We start from the raw sequence: 25,824 nt of genomic DNA on the forward strand, positions 1-25,824 counted from the left end.
GTAAAAAGGTTGTTGAAACAGCCCAAGTCTCAGGCAGATTTTAAATGAGGCTTTGCCTGTCTTCAGGAGCAATGCCTGGTTTTCACTGGAGGCACAAGGCTGGGTATCTCTGAGTAGCTACAGCTGAGCATTTTCCCTGCGGGCAGGGAAGGGAGGCAGCAGTCCCTGGTGAGCCACCAGCCGCGGCGGGGTTAAGGCATCACTTGGCAGCTGGCAGACGGATGTTTGTGCTCGGCCAGGGGCCTCTCAGGGGCCTCAGACCAAGTGTCCTTTGAAGTTCCCCACCCTGGGGCACTCCAGAAGGTTCATCCAAGTTAATGAAAGGCAGGCTCCATCAGTTAAAACTTCATTAAACCTGCAGAATGGATGCTAAGCCCATGCTTTAGCTTAATTCACAAATGAGATTGAGTAAAGCGTTTACCAGCTCTCCCTGACCCAAATCCCCAGAGGCTCACTGTGTTCGCTCACGATTTGCGAGCTGAAACGTCTCTGCAATCCTTGCTTCTAGGCCAGGCTGTAAAATGGGGCCGCGGGTGTTTCCTTGTGGCCGCGATCGGGCGCTGAGGTGAGGGCTGGGCGCTGAGGGGGCTGTGCCGGCGGCCGCCAGGCCAGCGCCTTCCCGCCTTCCGCCTTCCCGCCTTCCCCAGCCGGGCGGGGCCGCCGGTTCCCCTCAGGCCCCTCAGGCCGGCGGCCATTGCCCGGGCCCCTGGTCCCGCCTCAGCCCTGAGCAACCCCTCAGGGAGAGAGGGGGGAGGTTGGATACCTCCTCAGGGAGAGGGAAACCTGTGGAAGACGTTCCGTCAGTTTAGGTTAGTTTATGGCTGCTGCTCCCCTGGGTGCAATGCCAGGATGTTACCCCATAGTCCGAGGGGCCGTCTGAGCCCGGGGGGGTCCTCACCAGCTGCAGCCACTCCTCATCCCAAACCCGACCCACACGGCTCCCCTCGGGGTTCCTCCACCCGAGTGTGAAAACCGAGATGGGCTGAACGCCTCAGGAGCCTGCGTCGCCCCGAGGTGAGTGCTGGGCACCTGCAGGGTTTGTGGCTGTGCCCCGGCATGGCGCTGGGGGACAGGGCCGTGCCACCCAGCGAGGCTGGCGGCCAGCCCCGCGCCGCCACGGCAGCCCCGTGACAAGGGCCACCAAGAGCCCTCCGGGCTGTGCCCGCTGCCCTGTGTGGCCCCGCTGCTCCCTGGCGGCAGCGGGGCAGCAGAAGCTGGAGGCTTCCAGAAAATTCCTGAGGTAGGCGAGCGGGCAGGGCCCTCGATGGCCGCGCTGGTGCTTGCAGGTGTTGGCCGCTGTTTCTTTCTCAGGGCTCGGGGGAGCGGCGGCGGGAGGAAGGGACTTTGCACCACCACCCGCATGCCCAGGCTGCACAGCCGTGCCTGAAAGGCTTCAAAAAGTCCAGGTGTTTCACTGCTTTAACTTACTGTTAGTAACCACCAGAGGGTGACGTGCTGAAATTTTAACATTGTAACTACAGAAATGCAGCATTAAATTCTTCAGAGGTCAGAGCTCCTGGTAAAATTCTGCTGGTAAAGAAGATGTTTTATCTTGTGAGCTGTCGGTGAGCTAGCCGCTCCTCTGCTGATCTCTTGGGGCACACCAGACACAACTGGTTGTGACTTTCCTGTGGAAACCTTTTTCCTCATGGAAAAATAGTGAGCTGTTGAAACTGTGGGAAAATAACTGTGAATTCTGCATTTTTCTGATGTGAAGGAAAAAACATGAACTGATTTGAATACAGTCAGTGTAACCATTTTCACTAATATTTACAGGAATATATTTAATTTACTCTTCTCTTTGGAAATTTACATACTCCTTTTTTCCTTAGGAGACCAGAAAAAATGAGTAAAGCGTGTTTCCAAGTGTTAACATCCACGTTCTGAAGGTGTGTGGTGTCTCTTCCACCCCAGAGGGAGACTGTGCTCCTCCATGCTGCTGTGTCACACCTCCCCTCAACCCTGCCTACCGGGTTATCCCCCCCCCAGCAGCAGTGTCCGATGCCACACAATTTATTGCTCCCCATTGTGCACTACATGCTCCCTTCATCCCGGTCGCTGTCCTGCGTGCCAGCTCATGATTGCTTTCATTCTCTGCAGAGCATGAGACTGAGACTTAGGTGCATGCAGGAGTAGCCCATGGTAGGACCAGTGTGACTGTGAAACAGTTAGATGTGGAAAGTTAAGCATGAGCAGTTATATAGTGGAAATTGCTGTAATTTCTAGGTGTATAGATGGTGCTGATGAGAAACAGGTGAGATTTTGAGTGACTGATGTTGAAGACTCACGTTTCCGTAGAGATTAGAAAAGAACTTGCTTGATTGTTTTGGGCAGAATTGGCTACCCATAGCAGGCAGTTATGAGAGCTAATGTGGGAGGTTACCAACAAATAGCTCCATGCTTAATGACACGATCCATTCAGCTGCAGTTACTTCAGTGCTGAACGCTGTTCCTGTAGGTGTGAATTCTGTGGGAAAGGTCACACGCATCAAACTGCAAACTAACCATGGAATAGCCCCTGAGCCCTAGGGATGCGCCAAGGCTGAGGCTCTTCACCTCCATGAAAAAAAATAAAATGAAGGTTGAAATGTTACTGTGTGGGTGTGTAGAAAAAGATTCTTCATTGCATGTGTGCAAATGCAATTACGTGGTACTCAAACCACCCCGTAACTAGCTGTGACTAGTGATCAGCATGCTTATACCATTAAAGATCTTTGCATAAAACAGAAAAGGGCCAAATTTAGCACTGCAGGAACTAAACAGGTGATGTCTGGAGCTTAAGCAATTAATAATTAAGAAGCAGGAGATAGAAGATACCATCTGAGAAGAAAACACACTGTGTACTTTAGAGGTGACTGCTGAAGTTCGTTCGGGGTGAGGATGTGACTTGGATACTTCATTCCTGGGCAACATTTTGTCAAACTACTGGTATGTTGCAGATTTAAGACTCCAGTGGCATAGGGATTAAGAGAAAAGGATCCCTTGCAACTGTACTCCTTGCTCAGTTGTGGAAGTTTAGGAGGTTTTTGACTTCTTACAGAGTTTCACTGCCAGAAGCACTTTCTAATTTCTATGGCTAGACAAGAACTTGGAATACACACCTTGTTTTCTTTTTTTTTTTCTCTTTTTTTTCTTTTTTTTCTTTTTTTTTTCTTTTTTTTTTCCTTTTTCTCCTGATCCTGTCCATTAAGCAGGGAATTAAAAGGGCTGTAAGTGGTTGCTTGATAAAATCCAGGCATGCAGTTTCCATTTTAAATCTCGAGTGTATGTTTTTATGCTACAATACTGCTGACTTTGCTCTAGCTATACATAGTTCCTTGCCCTCTGTCCAAGACATTTTTAACTCCACTGTTCTGTTTTAAAGAAAACTGAGTTGGAGAAGAAACATGCTTCTAATTCAGTCTTGTTTTTAACCTCAGTAGAGATGGAAATTGAAGTTGCTCTTGAGGGAAGAGTGATAGATGGACCAGAACTACTTAATATCAGAGTCATAATTCATGCTGCTCACATCTTGTCATAGAAGTACAAATTGTACTGTTCTTGAAATTTCATTGCTTTTTTCCACCCATTTAAAACAGATATTCAATCTTTTCATTTTGGGAAAAGAACTTGGTGTCTTCATTGATTTCAAAGTACAAAATCTTCAAGCAAAACTTGACTTCAAGGATTATGAGGTAAATGTTAGCTTGATAGCGACAATTAAAAGCAGAGGTTTTGTTTCTGCTTAGTCACTTATCCTATATGTTTCTAGGTAACAAGCCTCTTTACTACTAACATTTTATATGTACTACAAGTATAGGCAGGCTTGTGAATAGGCTGCATTTGAGAAATTCAGTTTCAGCTGAGTCAAGTTCCTAATGATTATATTTAATGGTTATGGTCATGGGCCCATCCCAGTTGCTGTGAACTTCAGACAGACCCTGCCCAGTGGCAGATCCTCAGTAGCCTAGTGAATTCAGTAGGAGTTTCTCTTCTAGCAAAAACTATAAAGGTAAAAAAAGGAGGAGGTCACCCTCTTGTGGATCCATGAGTGCAAAGTGTACTGCTTCCAATTGTTCATCATTGCTCCCTGGCTATACTTTCTTGCCTTCACAGCCTGTTATCCATTGACAACCAACTGAGCAGTCTCTGTACAATTCTAGTTCTGCTTCAGAAAAACACGTGTCAGATTCACTGTGACCTCAACAAGGCCAACAGCTGATTTCAGCAACTCTGCCCGTCACAGCTAAGATGCTGGAGCTGCACTCTTCTCCCTGTTTTTAACTGACATGCTGTCAAAATTTTGTTGTGTAAGCCAAGTTGCAGTGTGTTTGCAACATCAGTGCTAACGTGGCTGGCCTAACAACTCCTTCTGATTACAGTTTGCATATTGGAATTGTTTAATCTGAAGAGAATTAGTAGGCTAAGCAGAGTTGCTCCTGACCTGGGAGCTAAAGGAGATGGCTTCATCTTCCACCCAGCTCCAGAGCTGTCTTAGAGGCTTTCTTCATGGTAGAAGAGCAGATGAGAGCCTTGTCAGGATAGTGGCTGTCAGCCTGGATGGATGTGCTTGTAGCTGGGAGGAGTGTGCTGGCGGTGGAGACTGTGGTTGGCAGAAGAATTTTCACTATGTGGAGCCCTGTGATAGAGGCAGTACAGTTTCTTAGCTGCTTTCTTATCTGGCTACAAAGATCCCACAGAAAACTAAAAAGGCCTCTAGAGCATAAATGACTGTGTTTTGAGATCTGTACTTGAGCACTTCCTGAAAATTTGATGCAGTACAATATATGAGGCAAATACTTCATCAGGCATGTAGCGGTCATCAGAGAGCTTCCTTGGGAGTGGTAAGGAAGGGAAGAGGTATTAATACTTGCCCAGACAAGCTTTACAATTTCTTTTGTGACATGTAATGCATAGCAGAAAGAGGAACCATAGGTTTTTCTGTGATAACCATAGATTCTGAAATGAGAAACAGCAGGCAGGAAAATCCAGCCAATAAAAGACAGGAATGTGTAGCCATTGTAGTAAGCTTTTAAGCCTTTCAGTGCTATGTCTTCATAACTCAAGTGTTACCATGCATTAGTGTTGTTTAGGGAGAGATGTAACTCAAAGTTTTTCACTTTGATGAGCGGACTGATGTTCTGCAACAGAGAATGCTGGAATAGGGAACACTGATTCCTTTCTGCTTAGCTCAAAAATCTGCAAAAGCTTTACATTGTTAACTGACTCTCAAAACTGTAAGCATCTATTACTATCAGTTTCCATAGCAGACTTGTTTCTCCTTTCTTAAGCCTCTCTGAATTTCCAGTGCATAATTTTTGTAAATCCTTGGTCTAGATCTTAATCAAAACTTAGTTGGGGAACGTGGTACGTGACCATAAACTGCATCTCTAAATGCAGTTGTTCTGTTGAAATCAAATGTCTCGGCCCTTCCACTCAACACCCCCCTCCCCAAAAGTCAATATCCAGCTTTTATGATTAAAATGAATGACAGTGTCCTCCTTCAGAGCAAAGTCGTTGAGAAGTATCTGCAAACACAGTTTAGCACAAATACAGTGTGGCCTACAGTTCACAGAGCAGTGGTAGCTGCCTGCACATCTGTCCTCAAGGGGGGACATCTGCTAGCTCACTTCTCACCTTCCCCATACAGACCTGCTCCTGTGGAACTCAGGCAGGTGTTCCCTAATGAGATCTACTGGAACAAGAATGGAGGCGGTGTAGATGGATTTTTGTGTGTGTGTCCCTTTCCTTTCACCTCTTGTCGCTGATTTGCCAGCTCCAGAGCATAAAAAACAGTGATTGTTTTTACAGGGAGAACAGGATACAGAAATGGTGCTAAATGAGCAAGCTCTTTGGTAACCTGTTTGTTTGGAGCAGACATAGCAAGACTAATTGGCAAAGAAGCATGAAGCAGAACTGGCTGTCAAGGAGCCCCATAATGCCCTGTACCATGGCCCTTTCTGCCTCGCTTGGAAGAACACGTGGTAACTTACATCCACAGCCTTAAAATTAATCCTATTTGATACTCTTCTGAAAAAAAAAACCCCAACAAAAAATCCCTAAAACAGGAGACATACAGCTTTCCACTTTGATTAATCCAATGCGAATCTGTTGTAGACAGCCTCTTCTTTTGTGCTCTTGAATAGAAATGAGCTCGAGACTATTGAGAGTTTCAACTGTTTCAGAAATCTAGGAAAAAATGAAAAGTCTGTGGCAGCTTTGTCTGCTTTGCCTATTCAATTAACATACCATCCAAGGAATGGTAGAGTTATAAGAGATCAAAAAGGAGCTTTCACTGTCCTCAGTGTCCCTTGGTGGGTTTTTAGATTTTCAGAACAAATCATCCACTCCTGTGGTGAGGGAAAGACCCTTTTCCGTCACCGAAACACCCCAACTACTGTTTGTCCAGGCCAGTCCTCTTCTTCCTGAGACCCATCCCAAGAGAGGTGGATATTCATGGGCATCTCTTCTCAGGTGCAGATGGGATATCACCACCCTTCAGGATGAACACCAGTTTTGCAGTGATTTACTTCTCTGCATTAAAACAGAAAAGCAAATGATGAAATTAAAAATTTTGGTGTCAATGGACTGGGAAGGGGTGAAGCTCTTCTTAGTGAATTTCCTGGTATTAATGTTTTTTACTAGAGGAAATGATACATGTGCTGTTGCACTGTCTGTCTGCTCGATTCTTCTCTAATACTGCATGAACCCATTCATTGCATTGAGCTGAATTATCTCAAAGACAGTTTCTGTAAATGCCAAGGGAGTTGGTGGCTGAATAGGGGAGAAATACCCCAGTGGGTTCTCCCACCGAGGCAATATTGGCAGTTTTCAGGTCGCTTGTGTTCTCTTTGGCATCAGCCAGCTGTGCAGGCAGCACAGGCTTAGTCCTGCACTGGCTGTCCCTTCCTGTGGTGTTACCACAAAAAAAAGATAGAGCTGCTGCGGCTAAGAATGAGCATAGTGGTGGTGGCCCCGAGCCCATAGGAAACAACATGCTGTTGATTCCCCTATTCTTGTTTTCTCTAGGGGAGCAATAGCCCATTTTGAGCTACTTCATTGGAGAACTCAAAGTACCTTCAAATCAGTCATGCTAACCATTGATATGTTTTCACTCTAACTCTCCAACACTCAGAGCCTTTGGAGATTTTAGTTTGTTCTTTTTCCCCAATTAATTTGTTTTGTCTGTTGGTCATGGCTGTTGTATAAATAAGTCTTTAGTGTTTTTAAACAAACAAACAAATCAAAGAAAGGAGAATACCATGAGTAAAGCAAGCACCTTTGAAACACACTCCTAAGTTAGAGAAACACCCGCAACAGGACAAAATACTAGAGTAAAAGGAAAATAATCAGATTAGGAGGGGAAACGTTACCTCAGTATTATGGCACTGAGTATTAGTAGTGAGACTTGCAGAACCTATGTGTCATTGAAAAATAGTGTGCTTTTTTTGCCTTTTTTTTTTAAGGCAGAATTATAGCAACCTCATAGACAAAATCCACATTTGCAGCAAAGTGAGAAGAAATTATTGAAATTATTTCAGGTCAGGGAAAAGGATCACAGACCCTGCTATATCTGAGAGGTTTTCTGGCAGCAGAAAACTAGAGACTTTTTTTACTTTATGTATTCAGCAGAAGTGATAAGGATTGGGTGTATCTGCTGAATTTCAGTTCATCCTCACTAGCTTTGCTGCCATTACAGTCCCAGAAATTTAGGACTTGGGAGGAGGCGGCATTTGTTTCCTATTGACCTTTACAGGGTCTCAGTAGTAAAACACCAGCTTAAAAATACGGAAATACTTTGTATTAAATATTAAGTAACAGCAGTTTGCACACTATAAGGAAGAAAACTGGAAAGATGTGAATAAACATTACTTACCTCTGAACAGTACACTGCTGCCTTTCTATGGCTAAGCTGGAAAACTGCATATGTAAGTAACATTGATTAAAACGTTTTTTAAATAACCACAAAACTCCAGTGATCCTTGCTGCTTTCTGTTCTCACTGGATGTGTTGCAAACCCAGTGATACTCCGTGTTCTGTGAGGCAGGAACAGGCCCAGATTGCTAATGTTCTCCCTTGGCCCGAAAACAGAGTTCTTGTTCTCGTAACACTGCCATTTGAATCTGCACAATTTGAGGGAAATCAGCATATTCCTATCCGTCAAACTGATTTTTAGTGTGAATTTAACTCCATTCCCGAAGAGCCAATAACATCTGAATGCATTCCAGTTTCCATTGTAATTCATGCTTAGATGGAATTCTGCAGAATAGCTTTACAGCCCTGAACAGGGCTCAACTCCCTTAAACATCGCTGGGAGACTTTTTCTATTCAGTGCCATGGATCTTGAGTCTGACCGTTATTTGCTCTCTCTTTGGACAAAAGATGTCAGGCAATTCTTGCACCTTCACATTTATATCATGTTCAGTAGATCTCTGCTGGCCAGTTATGAAGATGGGGTATGACTCAGCTCTGCCTCACCATTCTTACAGGCTGGATCTTTCTCCTGATATAGGTAGGGCTGGTATTGCTTGGTATTACTTACACCAAGTCCTGTTACAAGAGTATGTTTAGTGGTTCATAGCTCAAATAAAACATTTGGTCTGAAATTTTCATACTAGTGATATATCTTTCCTGGAACGAAAACATATATATAAATTTTCTTTTTTCATACCGGGAAAAACTGTTTGTACTCAACTTTGAAAGAATGTTGAATTATCAAACACTGGATTTTTCAGCAAAGATGGCTAGAGCTTAAAAGCTAAAATTGCTACCCACATCAAGACTTTGTGTGATCAGTCTTGATGTGGGTAGAAATACTTTACTAAATAAAGACTTATTTAGTGAGCAATAAATTCACACCCCCCATTTTGTACTAATGTCCTGTGTAATCAAGCCCTGAACCTGCTGTAAATCATGTTGCTCATAAAAAGAGAGTTCAGAGAATAAAAGTGTATTAGAAAAAGAAACAAATGGGAAGCTCAAAGCAGTATGATAAAATGCGATATGTAGGTTGGCACAGGTCATTTTTTTGCTAGATATTGCTGTAACATCAGAAGACTGTTGAAAATCAACACTGAAATCAGATCTGATTCCTACCTATATGTTCTTTTATGTTTTGAAGAGTATCTGGCCATTTTCAAAATTAACTTCGGGTGGTTGGTGCTCTTCTTAAGGCAAAGTTTTCCTTTCTCACATAGATGAGTAATTAAAATTGTATGCACTTGTTTTTTAGTCTCTCTGGACAACTTTGTAACACTTTCTGTGTTTTGATAAAGTTACTCTTGGCATACAGGCAAAAAAGGAATATACCCACCAAAATAACTGTATCTATCATGTTGCATTATTAAGAGAAGAGGCTGATGAAATGAATCGGTCTTACACCGGACAGTTATGTAGATAAATTGCTGTTGACCTTCTATCACCTTCAGTGATCCATCCTTCTTTTAGTGTAATGGGTAGGTGCAATTTCTCTTTCAAGAAAGATTTATTGTCATGGAGATGAGGGGCAGGGAAAGTGTGAGCAAGTCTGTTGCTATTTATTCCCTGGCCACTTTCAGTCCTTAGGCCACTCTATATTTGCTTCATTATACCTGTTACTGCCAGATATTCATCATAGGTTTTATTTTTCCATTGCACTCTTCCTGAAACTGTGATAATGAGTTTATTTTACTACTTTAATGTCTTCAGAACACACAAGTTTAGAACTTGCAAGGATGTAATTCAGGATGATTTCAGAAGAGCAATTAAATTTGCAATCATATTTTGGAAGACGGGATCATTGTGTATCTTTTTCTTGTACTGTACTAAGTAAATGTGTGACACAAATCTTCATTTCCATGTCATAACTGTATTGTGAGTGACACTGGAGATACAATTGAAATCGAAGTAGTCTGTAATGCTGAAGTTCAAATCTCAGATGTCAGCTGTGATGTCAAGGCTCCTAGCATTACTCTGAGTACGCTGTGATAAATTAATCTGTAGGTTGAATTCCTGAATCTACCCCAATTTTGCCTTTTTTTGACTTTTAATGGTGGTACTGTCTGTAGTTGTTAAACCATTATTTCTGTGGAATAAGTGACTTTGCAAGTTCTGTTACATTTTGTTCTTTTTATTGACACTCTAGTTACTGAAGCTGGAATTTAGTGAGAGCCATGCTTAGCTCCTGCCTTCATCTGTAATCAGGAAGATAATAAGGTACCTTTAAATGCTTTTCTTTCTTTACACCGCTTACAAGATGAAAGTGGATCAATAGAGCATTCTGTAGCAAGCTGAGCTGGTTTTGTAATCATAATGGCTACCAGTTGAATCAGGTAGAATTAATTCACTCTGATTGCTTATCTATTGTGGTTATTTTTAAGAATTCTGCTTCACAAAATGTCTCTTCACATGAATACACCTTAAAGGAAGTATCACAAAGCATTTTGTAGCATAAAATGGGTTTCTTTGGCATGCGGGTGACAGCTGAACACCATAATGAAACGTTCAATAATTGCACACAACTGGGGAAACCCTGGTGGTCCCACTGGGATCAGTGACAAAGTTCGGGTCATTTGCAGATGAGTGGCTGAGTAAGTAGTTAATCAGGCATGTGAACTAATAATAGGAGACCTCTGTCTCTTATAGGAGGCTGAGGCATATATTGGGCATTGTCCCACTTGAATAGTTCTTCCATTAAAATGACTGTATTACCAGTTAGAATTCTCTAAGCTTGTTTTCTCTTACATCAATATCTATTGTGTTTCTCTTGTCTTTTAGTGACCTTACAATTGATCTATTCTCTCTTTGATCATGGTTAGCTGAGCGGGGGAGTGTGCGTGTATGTCAGTGTTCCATTGCAGTTACCTACTTGTTGGTTTTGCTTGCTGATAGTTTTTTTAGATTCATGGTTACTAATTCCCAGGGATTTATTTTAAGTTAGGCGATCAGAAACAGATTTGAATATCAAATATTTACCAGTAATTCAGAGGAAGAAGGAAAAAAGAAAAATCAAGTTGCGCTTATATGAACTGTAAAAGACAAAATACCAACTGTGACCCTAAAATGAGAAGTGCTTTTGTTTTTAAAATGCTTGATAACACAAGCTGCCATTTCAGCCTTTGTATTATTTTTGATGCTGCTACATGAATTTGTTTCTCAGACTACTCAGAGGTGCTGAATTAGTTCTGTGTAGCCTACAGAAAACTTAAACTTTAAGAGAAAGTTACTAATCTGATCATCCAGTTAATCACTCCAAAAGGTAAGTAATGATGTATGTGTATTCATAGTGATTCACTTTGTAATTATAGTCTCCCTAGGCTGAGGTACAGGAATATTTTTTTACCTGCAACCTTTTGTCCTCTTTGCTTCATTCACCTACCCTGCATACAATTTTAACTGACACAGGGCATAATAGTTCTTGAATAAAAAATCTCTTGACATCTTTCTCTTGAAAACTAACTTAAGTTGCATGTTTTTCTATTGACAAAATTATTATGGGAGAGGGTCCATGGGAGTTGTTTGCAAGAGCTGAATATCTTGCTGAGTCATGATTTTCTAGGCTCAAATGACTTGCTTCAGAAGGTATATTTCTGTTACACATTTTTTTTATTTTAACCTGATTGAGTTAAACTAATAATTTGGAGAGTTTGTTCCATGTTTTCCTAATAAGTGACTTTCAAATATTCACAAATGTACAGAATGTGCTAGAGGATGTTCCTTTGTTGGAGAAAATCACATTTATGTCTCAAGGAGGGGAAAAATTTTGATCCTTACAGACAGATATGTGCCTGGATATGCCAGTCTAGCTGAGTTCGGTGAGTCTGGGCTGAACTTTGTCAATCAATTTAAATTTTAAACCTGAGACAGAGGAATGAAAGGCGGCTTCGTGTTCCACACTGGTCATGCTGTGTGGATGATCCCACTTGAGATCTTTCGGGTTTTCAGTCCCACCACACTGGGTCACCATTTAGCCTTGTGCACTGATGCCACAGCCTTGCCTGGTGAGCACTATAATGTAGGAAAGCTGAACAGTAAGTACAGCGATTTGGCCTTTTCTGATCTCATATGAGTCACCTCACCTGCCTCCTCTGTATTACTATTCTGAAATGCTCAGTAGAGCTGAAGAATTCAGTGTGTTCTGTAGGGTAAATTTGATCCGAAATGCTGCCTCGCTGTGTGTCAGGGAATAAATTGAATGTGGCTAATACTCTATTCCAAACAGTTCACAGTTTCCTCTGATTTATGAGTGGAGATTTAAAACTATCCAATGAAACATTTCTCCCACTCAGTCTTGGCTTCTGCTGATCCTTCAGAGTAAATTTCCTGAATTCTAATGTACTTACATGTGAGCTGGGGCAGCATAAGACGCATAAACATTCTGTTGTGAGTGCTTATGATTACCTTACAGAAGACAATGAATTTTATGCGTATTCTCCAGGGTTCCTTAAAATGTGCTGATCAGCAAATATGCACGCCTGTAAGCCAGTTCAGTAGAACAATTGTGAAATAAAAACACAGTAGAAAACAAAGCAGACTTATTGTAGGACTGGAGTGTTAGAGTTTTCAAAAGCATCTAGAAAATTTTGGAAAACAAATCCCATTGAGAGTCAAAAGGATTTGTATGGTTAAATCCTCTGGCCATTTTGGAAAAACTTCTCCTAAATGAATAACCGTAGGGAAACTGTACGACAAATCAGTGTATTCACTCCCAAAGGAAGAAAACAAGTTCAGGAAATATATAGACTTCACATGTCAGCAGGCAAAGCAACCTGAAAAATTACAGACAATGGAAGAAAGACTCCCAACTCTTTTTAATTAAAAAAAAAATAATTATTTCTGCTACTTGTTTTTTTAGAATACCTATCCTAATCGATGGCTAAAGGCTGGATTGATCCTAAGTGTAACTGCTCTGACTTCAGAGATTCAAATTTCACTCCCAGTGTTTTAGGGAAATAGATTTGGCGTTGTCTGGAGTATATAAATGTTCGTTATCCTGCAGTGAATGTTGTCTCCTTTGCTGATGCCTTTAATTTAAAGACCATTTAACACTGGGTTATATCCAGCACAAGCATATAAATGTTGTTTACATAGGCTGGTGTTTGCCTGCAATCTGTCAGGTAGAGTCTCATTCAGATCATTTGTAGTCTGATACATACATACCTTAAATTCAAGTGTATAGGACGGAGCCTTAAAGCCCAGTGGAAGCCCAGTCAAATGAGAGGTTGCAGTATGCACCAGGTATATTTCTCAACAGTATTTTCTGCGGAGATGATGTTTCTGTTACTTTGTTCAGTGGTGAAGAAATGGTATGCTCATCACTCCCGAGTTCAAATGCTGATGGTAGTGTAGGTGTGGACATCCATCCTTTATATATTATTACCACAGTGCTGGTAATTCTTCCCCAGTTCAGATAGATGAATAAATGGAAGGATATTGTACATGATCTTGAATGAATCAAACCAGCAATTGTTATTGTTTGTATTCCAAGAAAAGTCTGAAGAAAACCTGAGATTTAAATATGTATCTTAGCTTCTCTTTCCACACTTTCTGAACCTGTACAATGTGATTGCATCATACGTTCAAATTTTGTCTCAAATGCAAGGGGTTTATTTTATCTTTAAATAAAGGGCAAGATTTCGAATGGATAAGGATGTAAGAGAAAAAAAGGTTAAAAAGATGAGAAATTGGGATAAATCTGTCGTTCTCTCTGCGTAGACTGGTGAAAGGAAATGTTTGGACTTATTTTTGCCTTCTGCACAAATATTGCCCTTGTAGCTGTTGTGGTAGATAATCAGGTGGTGGTTAGTTGTGTTGGAATCAAGTCCAGTCAAAATATACTAAGCATATATCGATCTCTATGGATCTATTTGCATGGAGTATGATGTGACAGCATAAGACATCAAAAATTATCATGACAGCTAACTATTAACAAAGTTTTGAGGGATATTTTGTGCTCTTCCCTCTTTCTCACTGGTGTTTTAATTATTTCTGTTACCTTTTTCTAGCAAGGGGTATTATTTTCCTGGTGCTTTGATACATTCATAATTATTTAGATAATAGAAGAATAAATAAGCACACACACCCATTAAATTAAATTAGCCCCCTGCCAGCAGTCCCTGAATCCTAAATATCTACAGCACTATTAAAGAAATAGTGTGAAACAGAAGACGGGTGCTTCTACCCTTCCAGTCATAAGCTAGTAGAAGATATATCATACGGAACAGAGTACTCATTTTAACAAAAAAAAAAAAAAAGAAAAAAAAAGAAAAAAAAAAAAAAAAAAAAAAAGGAAATAATATTTTTTTATAAATTAAAAATATCCCATTCCTTACCTTCAGAATAAATAAAATCAATAGAATTGATTCCAAGATCAGCAAATCTAGCAGTGTACTGAATGGGGAGCCCTGACACTGCTCAGCCTTCCCATACTGAAAAATAAAAGATGGTGACAGAGATGGAACAAGGTTACCTTGGTACCTTCCCAGGCATTTACTGCTGAGAAAGCTATCCACCCCCTCTTCTGAATTTTAAGACATGATACCTGGCTGTAAAACGTGAAATAAAGTAGGACAACTGCTGTCAGAGCCCAGTAATAATGGGAAGAAAGGAATTTTTGAGAAAAAATGATGAAAGGAGAAGAGGAAGGCACTTTTAACTCTTGAAAAGGGAAGTTCTTTAAGGCAAGTTGTAGGTACATTGGCCTGGAACTGAGATTTTTCTGAGGCCTGGAGTTTGTTGAAGGTCTTTAGGAATTGTAGGCAACAACAAAAATGGAGAAAAAAGCCCAGAGATGTATGTGTATCACATCACCTATCTGCGGGAGAAAACTGAGGAAAAAATGAATGTTTTGAGTGAGAGAGACAGATTAGGGCTCGGGAAGGGTCTTTCAGTCTCTTTAACTCAGGGGGTTAACTTCACTCTGAGTGAATGAGGGAGGGCATGATTATTCTGCCTTGAGAGACTGGTTATGGACTTTCAGAAAGTGAAGAGATAACAGGAACAGAAATAATCAGTTGGGAAAAGACAGTTTCCATTTTGAGATCTCTGAGCTTCCCTTATGATTGTGCTAATGAAGAAGAGATGGAATTTGTAGTTTGGGAAAAATGAAAACTGGTCAGTGATTAAAGCCACTTGACTGTCACAGAAGTACGGTTGGTATGTGCTCTGCACTTTTTATTCTCTCTGAATTTTCACTACGCAAGAAAAAAGCTTCTTTAGGACCTGCACAAGTAGAAGTCTGTAGTCTCACTATCCTACACTGAGACATTTCCCAAGAGCAAGACCAAGGGAAATGACTGATTTTGACATTACTGGGGACAGAAATGGGCTGAGGAGCAAAATTCTGCATGTGCATGTGGCTGCTTACCTCCACTGCAGTACGAATTTAAAATACAGCTTTTCACCGAGCAGATGGACAACAGAATTTGCGAGAGGACAAGGCTTAAAAATGTGTTCTGGACAATTAATTTGGTGGCACTGTATCTTGAAACGAGCTGTTTATCCACATGATAGAGACAGCAGAGGCGTTAGAAGCGTGACCTACCCTGCCTGCATCTACCAGTATGCCTTTGCATCACTGTGGAAAGTGAGAACCTCTGGAGGCATGAGAGCAGTCTTCAGTTCACTCCACCAGGGGCAGCTTGTCTGAGACTGCCAGAGAGATGTTAACTTGTGCCAGCTGTTAGTCCTGAGAGGCTTTTCTCTAGAGCCAACATAAGGGAACTGCTTTATTTTCACAGTAGCAATTCTCAGTATATTTTCATTCATGTAGAAGGGATAAAACTCCATTAGTTATGCCAAGATAAAAAGGTGCAAGTAATTATTTATCTAAAACTGAAAGGGAAGATTATCTGAATTACTGCCTGGTAATGGAGACACACAAAATTAAAGACAAAGGTACATGCCTGTGTACGTCAGACCTTTGACCTTCTAATCCTGCCCAATTGCTGCAGTCAGGATCATAGAGATTATTTTTGTGAGCTATTGCTCAGCAAAAGCAAAACAAATCAACCATAATTTGTGAAATTACATGAACCCTGTCCTGAGGCATCAAGCACAAAATACAAAGCTTCTGGCAAAACAGGGAGAAATGTAACCAGCTTGTCCTCCTTAAATCTAAGTGAGGAAAGTGCATCTGGTGTAGCCATAAAATAAGAAGTGACTTGTTTTAAAAGGAAAAAAAGCATTAATTTGTCATTCTGTAGCTATGTTTTTTTGCAGCGCAGAATTGCTGTAGGGATCACAGCAGTCAGGGATAGAGAAAGACTATTAATTGAGTCCATTCCCCTGCACTCACGGACATAATCCTCTGATGCAAATACAAGGTTTATTAAGGTTGCAGTGTGCTTGCTATGGGAATCAGACCTCTAATGACATCATCTCTGGGGCTCTGGAGGAATAATGTTGCTTCTCTTTAGAAGTGTGCTAAACCAACATCCACCATATTTGAGAAGTTGTGGCAGTATGGGGAAGTTCCCATTGACTAGAAAAGGGGAAACATAACCCCAAGGTTTAAAAAGGGAAATAGAGAGGACCTGGGGAACTGCAAGCCAGTCAGTCTCACCTCTGTGTCCAGCAAGATCGTGGAGCGGATTCTCCTGGAAACTGTGCTAGGGCACATGGGAAATCAGGAGGTGACTGGTGACAGCCAGCAGGGCTTCACTACGGGCAAATCCTGCCTGACAAACCTGGGGGCCTCCTGTGATGGGGTTACAGAGCTGGTGGGCAAGGGAAGAGCAACTGATGTCACCTACCTGGAGTTGTGCAGAGCGTCTGCCACTGTCCTGCACAGCGTCCTTGTCTCTAAACTGCAGAGACCTGGATGGATGGATGGATGGAGCACTCGGCGGAGGAGGGATGGGCTGGATGGTCACACCCGGGGAGTTGGGGTCAACAGCCCCAAGTCCCAGTGGGGAGCAGTGAGGAGTGCTGTTCTTCAGGGGTGGCTGTGGGGACCGGTGCTGTTTAACAGCTTTGTTGGTGACACTGACAGTGGGATTGAGTGGGATTGACACCGAGCTGTGTGGTGGGGTCACACGCTGAGGGCAGGGATGGGCCATCCAGAGGGACCTGGGCAAGCTGGAGAGGGGGCACCTGCAAACCTCATGGAGTGCAACGAGGCCAAGGGCAAGGTCCTGCCCATGGGTCGGGGCGATCCCCAGCACAAACCCAGGCTGGGTGAGGAGGGGCTGGAGAGCAGCCCCCAGGAGAAGGGCTTGGGGGTAGGAGTGGATGGAAAACTGATCGTGGCAGGGGGTTGGGACTAGATGGTCTTTAAGGTCCCTTCCAACCCAAACCAGTCTGTGATTCCCTGATGATCGAGCACTAATGCTATACACTGGTAAAAGGAGTAGACCATGGAAGTAAACACAGAGCAGTAAGAAAGGCTGTTTGAAAGAAACCATGAATGTTCAGGTTATCTCTAGGCATTAAGTGTTTTTGAGATAAGTCAGCATTTGATGAGAAAAATGAGATATGTTGGCCTGAGACATGCTTAAACTGTTCCAGCAGGTCTTGAATTTTAGATCCCATCCTAGTACACTTCAGTCTAAAGGGGAAAGCTGTGTTGTATGCTGCAGAAAATCTGAAGGACAAGTGTGGAAAGAAGATATAAAATTCTGGTGCTATTATAATCTCCATCAAATAGCTAAATAAAAGACCAAAGCCTAGTTCTATCAGCCCAGACTGAACGAAGGGAAGGGACTCATAGAGCCACATAACCTTGTTGTATTTATTATGGAGTATAATTCAGTAGAGCGTTTTGCCAAGTTCTGTCCTCTCTCTCCTCTGTGGGATGTGGCTTTTGGTCTACAGCTCAGCTGCTAACAGCAGATTTGGAAACATAGCCATGTCATACAGATGCCTGTGGTTTTATCTGGCCCAGAAATTCTTTTCTTCTCCCCCTACTCCAGGGTTTTGCAGCTGCTGTGGCTGCTTCCTCTATACTAGTTGACACAGTGGTAGGAGCACCAGGCTAGGTACAGTGGTGGGTTTAAGCCACTCTTTGTATACTGCAGTGCATATTGAGGCCTAAGCTCTGAAACCTGGAGATAGCACAATTGCATAAATATCTAACTTGCATCACAAGAGTGAGCTTGTGATACATACCTCATTTTTAAATGAGCTGATGTTTTTTTATTACAAGAGTTTCAGCTAATCACAATAAAATTTATCCCTCACTTGTCTGTCAGATTCTCAGGGCTGCTGTAGGAGGTGATGTCTTTGCAAAAACCACACAAAATGCAGCTGAGAATAGTATTTTTGTTTACTACCTGATATTTTACAAGCTCAATGTAACATAGTACAATACAGAAGAGAAGCCCTGACATTGAGGCTGTTGGTTTTCCTAGGGGTTTGGTTGTGGTTTCTGGAAGTTGTAACTAACTCACTCTGGGTTTTAGTTTGACTTGCTGCCAGGGCCCATAATCCAGGGAAGAAAGCGCTAACCCTCAGAAAACAGTTCCTGGTGAGGATGCGAAATTGGTCATTCAAAAATCAAGACACTAATGATTTTTTACAATATCAGCCGTTTGTTTAAATCCTGTTGCTAATGGCTCACCCTTGCATATACAAATGGCGCCAGAAATTACGGATCTGAAACAGCATCACTTAAAAGTTTTGATGTTCACCTTTTAGAAAGTTAGTTACAGCCATTTTTCCCCTTCCTAAAATAAATGTGAGAGGAAACATCAAATTAATCATAGATACAAAAGCTGCCTGTAGTGAAGTAGCTCATTAAGCTTCCTTTTTCCAAGCTGTGTTGCTTTCAGAATGTTAATCTCCATAGTAATTTTTTTTTTTTTTTTTTGGTTGGAGTGTGTGTAGTATTCTGCAACAATGAAATGCTTTGCTGGGTCATTTATCATCCTTTGCCTTGAGGAAAGTCTATACAGTTATCTCTGTGCTTGTGTTACACTCTGAAGTTTATAATCCAGGTGTCTGCGGGGCTTCTGGAAGTTGTGCAGTGAAAGATGCGCATTAGACAAAATGCATCACTGCTTCTGAAAGCCCATCCTTGGAAGGGACATAGTTACGTACCCTTAAACTAAGTAAATGGTTTATTTTTCCCTTGCTATTCTCTGGTTTATAGCACCACCTACAAGTTACTTCCAAATTGCAGGTGCAGCCTGATGATCTGCATGTTTGCGTGCCCTCTTCCATGGTGTGGCCACAATCGCCCACTCTCCCACAGCCTCATGAGAGCAGCAGTGACCTCAGCCATAGCAATTTGCTGCTGTTAAGGATACTGTGGCTCAGCGATTTTGTCTGTGTCTTGGGAACCACTGAACTTCATCCACTTCCAAAGGTCAATACAAATTCCTGCATCCCATTTATTCCTCAGTTCTGGATTTTAATTAATGAGGGAGGAGAAGGAGCCACGGAAGGGAGTCTTTGTTGGCACTATATGGTCTATATGTTAAAACTTAGTAAACTGATGTAAAAGGCCATGATGGAAGATCGGGTCCAAACACAGTCACTGCAGGCAACGCAAAGCAACCCTATTGTTCCTTCGTTGGGTGGAGCTTCATGCTGAACCGTTGGGTTTTTTTACTTCTACCTCAAACTCTTGTCAATTTAACAAGTTTGATTACCCAGGTTTTGTGAGAGTGAGATCAGTCGCACTCTAACAGAGGGATTATGGGGCTGCCTGGCCCCAATATCAGTAAATTATTGCAATGGATGTAATGGCTTTGGTGGAGTTTTTTCTTCCCTGTCTTTCTCAGAGGACAATATTCCTCCTGTACTTTTATGGCCCTATGTGGAGAGTTAGGAAATATTTATCTGTATCTCTGCTGTCAATTAATCCCTCTCTCCAGTGTAGCTGACAAACTTTTTTCTCTGGTGGAAACTGTGATGGTACCCTTTATCCTTTCATTTCTGTTTAAAAAAAAAAAAGTTATTTGTACTCACAAACATAAAAGGCACTTACCAATACAGATGAACTCCACAGCTATCAGAACAGCTCACATGCTGCTATTGCAGCTGCTGCAACAATAGAAAATGAAGCCTGGGTTCATACAGGTTGTTCTTGCTGTTGTTAAGCAGAAGAGGGAGGAGATGATTCCATTCCATTTGAGAAAAATATTGTTTAATAGAAAAATTTTCTGTATGCCTCTTAGTTAAACCTGTGTTTACTAACTTATCCAATCTGAGCATTAATTATGGCTTTTTTGATCTACATTCATCTAAAACTTTTTCCACAGTATCCATAATGAAGTCCCATTCAAATTCTCACTGGTTTGATTTGGGTGACAAGGCTATGAGACAAAGTAAATACCTGGTGTCAACATTCCCAGATAAGCATAGGAAAAATAGAAAATAGTAATAAAAATAGACTCCTATCGAGAGAGCACATCATCTTTTAATGTAAAAGGAATAATTAATTTCCCAAGTGTATTACTGTCCTGCTTCATCACACAGACATGAACTTCCTGACAGAGTTACTGGCTCCTGTGGTATACTTTGGAAAGCGTATTGTCAAGCTGCAATTCTGCAGACACTTTTATTTTATTTCTCCTTCCCTCACTTCATTTTTTTATTGCCAAATACTTTTGCATGAGGACGGGATTCAATGTTTGAGAATTCATAGGCTTCTGCTGCTTCTTCCCTGAGTGACGCTATAATGAACTTGGAATATCAGAGGTGGCTGTTATAGAGGTGGTGATGGCATAAGAATGTGGTTTCAGTTGGGACAATAAACTGTAGGAGCAGAAAAAATGTCAAGTAATTATACAGTTTTCATATTAGCTACCATAATAACATAACCAAAACTACATCTCCTAGTCTCAGCGAAATTGTTTCTAAATTGAGAATAGCTCAGAAGTTTTGCGTGTTGTCAGGTGCTTTTTTGGATTGTGTAATTTGACATCCAACTAGTAGACAAAAAAAAAAAAAAAAGTCTTAGTAGTGTGTTTGGAGATTTTACTGAGCTTTTTATTATGTGTTACGTGTAAGAGAGAGATAGATTTTGCAACATGGTAACAGACGACAACTCTAGTCCAATAATTTTAATAAAATCTGTTAGCTGAGAACAGTACTTTAGATGTCTGTGGGAACAGCTGTAATAATTACTGAATTCTTTCTTTTAGCAGGATACCTTAGTGTCATGTGGAAAAGGGGGAAGGCCAGATGATCGCAGAATACCAGATGTGGAAGCTTTAATTACAAGGAAATCAAACAAGGGCTTTAATTTGGGGGTTTAAGATGCTGGCAAAGCTTTCTGCAGAGCCTCTGCTGAGTCAGTCACATCAGGAGGGAGTCTTGTGCTGTCCTTGCACACATGACAGTTTGCTTGAACAGAACGTGTTTTCCTGCCAAGACACCCTCCTTTCCTCCCCCCCTCTTATTCATTTCAAGAAGAGAAATGGAAGTAGTACTCTGAGGCCTCATTTAGCCCAGCATCTTCTCTGTCCAATTAGCAAATATCCTGCATCACTGATTTTAAGAGTTAATGTGACCATAGTCCTCTAACTAGTTACAACATATCGACTCCATCTTGAGCAGCATTAATTTCCAGTTTTCAGGGAATAATATATGGAAATGCTAAGAAGGAAGACTGGTTTGCACTCTTCTCCAACTGCTCTTTAAATGAGGACTCAGTGTTGGTGGTTTTGTCTCACCTGGTCCCATCTTATTGCTGATATTGATCTACTCACGTTGCTTAAACTGAATTACTGCTCGTGCACCCTGTACGGACATTGTGCAACCAGCTTGGGTTGGTTCCTTCGCCTGAGTTTGGGTACGTAGACCTGATCATAGCAACTGGGAGCCTTCGTTTGCAGGTTAACAAAGTCTGTTTAACCTGGATCCTAAGTCAGCCACCAAGCACCTCTGTCCCCTTGAGGGACTCATGTACTCTGATCCACGTCTCAGTTTTCCCTCTGTAAAATGAGGATAGAATAAATTAATCTATAAGGTGAGTAGTGCAAAGATAATCAATACTTCAGCAGATAGGAACAGCATCCACTGAAGCCTCCTTCCTTCATTTCCTTCATTCTCTGGGAAGAATTAAGCTTGCAGGGAAGGTGGACTTCTGAATCTTGTCAGTCACTGACCTCTCGTCTGTGTCACTCCACTGGCCCTTATGCTACTTCCTATGAATCTTCTGATAAATCCGTCCTTCTAGTTGGCTTTTTTGTACTCTTCTGAAGAAACTATATATACCAATTACAAATACCCTCTCCCAATATTTGGTATTTTTAGTCTTAACCTAGCAAAGATTTTAGCCTAGTGGGAACTCAGAGCAATATCCCACTTTACCACCTGATACAATAGAATCAGGCCATTTTGCAGTCCCCCTTTGTATGTTACGAGGGCACTTACTCTACTTTCTATGCAGCAGCATGCAACTCTAGTGAAGTGTTTCACAGAACGCTATGTCCATGTGCTATCAGTTTAGTGATCCCACCCGCAGTACAAGGTCTTCAGTTCTATTGCTTTCACTCCTATCATTTCTTGTCTTCAGATATCATCATTAAATGTGGGATGGTCTTCCCTATCTAGCTGTAGCAATAGTAATCTCATAAGCTTCTTGCAGTTAAGATAAGAGTTATTATCCTGCTAGAACAGATAAAATATCCCGAATATTGAGGGCAAGAAAAGTTGTGCCATAACTTTATTTTATTCCTTAATATGTAGAAGATGAAATAGAATGATCTCAAATGGGCTGAGCCCTCTCCAAACTTGTTGGACTACTGCATTTGAAATGGAGAAATTATTTTGGTTTTGTTTGTTCTTACTCTCCAATTTAATCCAATTATTTTAAAAACTAAGGTGATTTTTTTTTTTAAGTATTCAGTATCTTTATTCTGGATTTCAGGAAATAGTTCCTACTGTATATTTCTGGTTTATGCAAGTCATCTGTAAAAAGTGTGAATAAATTGTCCATCTGAGAATTACCCTCCTGTATGTATCTGTGCCTTTTCCTTCCCTGGAGTTATGGGATTGTTCCTCATTTGTCCTACCTTTTTTCTCTGTATCCTCAGTTGCTGTAATTTCTCAATATTGCCTGATAGCCATGCCTTTGTTTATCTGAGTGCACTACCCCTCTGATGGTGAGACCACCTACTCAGCTGACTCCATCCAAAAAAGCCAAATAAGGTACAGATAAAAATTCCTGGTTTCAAATATACTTAAACAAAAAAACCCAAACAAACACGCCTTTAGAGACCCTGTGAAAAATCTTGGACTGCTTGCTTTCCTGCAGAGAGCAATCTGGCTTGAAAAATAATATATATTTCACTATTTCTACTCTGCAGACCATGTGTGGGATGCAGGCGAAATCTGAGAATCACTGAACATATTCATAGCTTTCTGCACACACAAAATCTTCAATCAAATTGGCTATCATCATGCCATCAGGTTCTCTTCTGTGGTCATGGCTGTCTCAAATGGATAGTAAATGCTGGCTTTGCAGCTGACTTCTCAATCACTAAAATACTGCTGTCCTTGCATCTAACTGTTCTCACATAATGCAGGCTCCCTCCTCACAGAACTCAATTTCACTGCCACTGAACCAGTGATAAAACCTGAGCGCTGACAGCACGAACAATTGCCATTCTTAAAGGTAAACAAGAAGCCTTATCACTTGGCTGCTGCTGCTGCAGATTGCGATAGGGAGATGAGTGCTGGGTAGTGACAATTCAAGATGAGAGATTGCAACAAGGGGCAAAGAAAAGTCTCTGTACTGATAATGAAACTACTTAATAGTTCTGACTTATACATAACTTTGAGCAAGTTATCTCCCAATCAAATTGTCACAATTAAATCCTTTTCCAAACTTCTCAAACAACAGAACTAACAGTATTTTTCATTTTCATCTTATATTAGCTTGGGGTATTTTTACCTAATGGGTATAAATGCTGGGAATTTGACAAGAATAGGATGGGCAAGAATTCTAAATGATGCTGTATGAAGGGGTTGTGTTGAACTCTTCCAGCTGTTTCATTTGCTTAGCAGGTCAGGGTGCTAAAACTTTTGAGTATTTGAGTGTAAGTTACCTTGCTTTCTAATGAGGTTGGCCTACCCTTTGCTCCTTGGTTTTTGTTCATAGTTTCTCCAGCCCTAGAGAATACATAATACTGATGATCACATCTGAGGCATACTCCAGTCCTAGCTATGATGTTAGGTATTTTTTCTCTTTACCAATATACTATGTTTTAGCCTGTACAGGCATTTGTGTTTGTGCTCTCCATAGAGCTGATTATCTCAAGTGCAAATTCACTCCTGGGCAATTCTGTTTTGAGTTTCACTTCTAACCAATAGGACTCCTCAACTCCCTCCACCACAAAATCTGTGTTCAGCTGCTGCTTAATCCTGTTCCTGCTTATGTTTCAGAGCCATTTGCATCTCTGAGCTGTCCCACACATGAACTGCATTAGAATTTAGAACTGAGGATTCTCTGCTTCTCTTCCTCGGGGAGCTGATCTGACAGGCACGCCTGAGCTCTACGGGGGCCTTCCCTTCTAACCAATCAATTGGGATGTTCAAATCTGTGGTATGACTCAAAGCAAAGATGAGGAGTGGGAACACTATTTCTGCGCTGAATGGCATTTTAGCCATTTGGGATTTGGACGAGAGAGTCATTCCTGCTCTCTGGCCTACTAGATGTTTAAATACTTTTATGGGGTGGACCAGCTTCTGTGTAAGAAATTGAGAGCGTATGTCAGCCCATGGCAAAGTAGAATTTTAGGATACAGCAGGTCTGGGCTCAACAAAAGCAAAGGAAACATCTTAATTCAGATTCTGGTGCTGAATGGAGGTATCTAATTTTTTATCAGTAGTCCCTAGAGGTCAGCACTCTAAAACCTCCAGAAGGTTTCTTTTAGTACCTAACTCCCGTGCAGTCACTGCAGAGTCTTTTGGGAACTTGTCAATTCCAGTCAATCCAAGGTTACCTAAAAGTTAATTTTTGTGTTTTGTTGAATCTCTGTTTAGTCTTTAACTTGTGAGGGAGAAGGAAAAAGAGAAGAGTAAGTGTGAATGCAAACTAATGCCAAGAAATAAATAATCACTCCCTAGTACATCTGGAGTTCATAATCTAATTAGCTGGCAAGGTCCACTCAAATTCTTACTGGTACAGCATTAAATATCCTGCCCAGTGATAAAGGAGATCACAGCTGTCTTCTCATAGGGCTGCCACTCCCTATGGGACCTGCAGTGGGTCACTCCGTCAAAGAAGGTAATTCAGACTTGTACTGCGTCTTCTAAATTTTGAATTACGAAGCTCTTTATCATGAAGACCATTTATTTCCTGGCCAAGGAGGGGTAAGGTAAAGGAATGATTTGACATATGCTGCATATCCAGATTGTAAAATTATTTCTGTAAGATTGGAAAAAGGCAGAGATACTCCTGACAAGGGAAGGGAGAGAGAGTGCTAATTGAATTTGCATTCATTGCTTCAGGAGCGAGAGTTGTTGATAAGGTGTTGATAGCTAAGATAGCAAGCTGCATCCCCCTGTAGCATCCCATTTCTACTTGCTGCCTTGCTTCCTAAAGCATTTGTACAGTGTGCCCCTGAAGCAGGTTTTTTTCTTGACCTGCTGTTTGTATGAAAAAGCTAAGGGCAAGTATAACGTTAAAGCTGTTTCCTCCACTTCAATAAAATAGCAAGTTTCTTTTGTCAAGGGCAGTAGCGCCATTAGCACAGGCTAGTATCCTAGACTTGCTTTGCCCTTGCTTGGGACGTCTGATGCCAGGATGTGCTCCACACCGGATCCTTTAGAGCAGAGTTGCTGTATTTGAGCCTCTCACAAGATAAACCCAAAGGATTCAGTCTTCCTTTGAAACATCTCCATATTGTCTTTACTGCGAGTGGCTCCTGCTACTTTTAACATGGGTTAAATCTTATTGTTTGCCCAATAGAGACA

At 41.5% G+C, this 25,824-nt stretch overlaps 1 protein-coding gene across 1 annotated transcript in view; it reads left to right on the plus strand.

Annotated features, from left to right (window-relative positions):
* The first annotated feature begins 3,643 nt into the window (after positions 1-3,643).
* The window catches only part of GRID1 (glutamate ionotropic receptor delta type subunit 1), a 537,830-nt gene continuing 515,649 nt past the window's right edge, over positions 3,644-25,824 (plus strand). The window contains exon 1 of the mRNA XM_026851878.1: positions 3,644-3,674. The gene's annotated coding sequence lies outside the window, so the exon portion shown is untranslated. The remainder of the gene's footprint in view (positions 3,675-25,824) is intronic.

The sequence above is a fragment of the Athene cunicularia genome (assembly GCF_003259725.1).
Source record: "Athene cunicularia isolate RWA chromosome 6 unlocalized genomic scaffold, athCun1 chr6_part2, whole genome shotgun sequence".
NCBI classification, from domain to species: Eukaryota; Metazoa; Chordata; class Aves; order Strigiformes; family Strigidae; genus Athene; species Athene cunicularia.